Source organism: Gossypium arboreum, chromosome 2, assembly GCF_025698485.1.
Source record: "Gossypium arboreum isolate Shixiya-1 chromosome 2, ASM2569848v2, whole genome shotgun sequence".
Lineage (NCBI taxonomy): Eukaryota > Viridiplantae > Streptophyta > Magnoliopsida > Malvales > Malvaceae > Gossypium > Gossypium arboreum.
In genome coordinates, this window is record NC_069071.1 from 70212065 (window position 1) to 70212763 (window position 699).

Sequence of the window (699 nt, forward strand, 5' to 3'; positions counted from 1 at the left end):
AATTGAGACACAATAATTCGAGTTGAAGCCAGTCATGTTCCAGATGCTTCAGATAGTGGGCCAATTCAGTGGAATGCCTACCGAAGATCCTCATCTTCACTTAAGACTATTTATGGAGGTGAGCGATTCTTTCAAGTTAGCCGGAGTACCCAAAGATGCATTACGATTAAAGCTGTTCCTATATTCGTTAAGGGACAAAGTTCTAACCTGGTTGAACTCATTGCCACCAAATTCAATTTCCACATGGCAAGAGGTAGCAGAAAGAGTATGAAGTAATTCTTGCCTAGCAAGAATGCTAAGCTGAGGAACGAGATTAGTGCTTTCCAAAAAATGGATGATGAGTCCTTGTATGAGGCATGGGAAAGGTACAAAGAATTATTACGGAAGTGCCCTCATCACGGAATCCCACATTGCATCCAACTTGAGACGTTTTATAATGGTCTCAATGCCCACACAAGGATGGTAGTGGACGCTTCAGCTAATGGTGCTCTCTTTTCTATAATGAGGCTTATGAAATCATTGAGAGGGTTGCCAGCAACAATTATCAATGGCCAACCAATCGAGCAGCATCAGGAAGACTAGTCACTGGAATACATGAAGTGGACGCTCTCACTTCACTCGTATATCAGGTATCATCCATATCAACAATGCTTAAAAATTTTACCGTTAATGGGTTTAATAGTTTTGCAGCTCAACCAC

General features: G+C 41.5%; 1 non-coding gene across 1 annotated transcript; it reads right to left on the reverse strand.

Moving 5' to 3' along the window:
* Positions 1–297: 297 nt before the first annotated feature.
* LOC128289693 (small nucleolar RNA R71) lies at positions 298–404 on the reverse strand. Its single transcript, XR_008279338.1, has one exon. It is a non-coding gene; the product is annotated as a small nucleolar RNA R71 (small nucleolar RNA).
* Between the last annotated feature and the right edge of the window lie 295 nt (positions 405–699).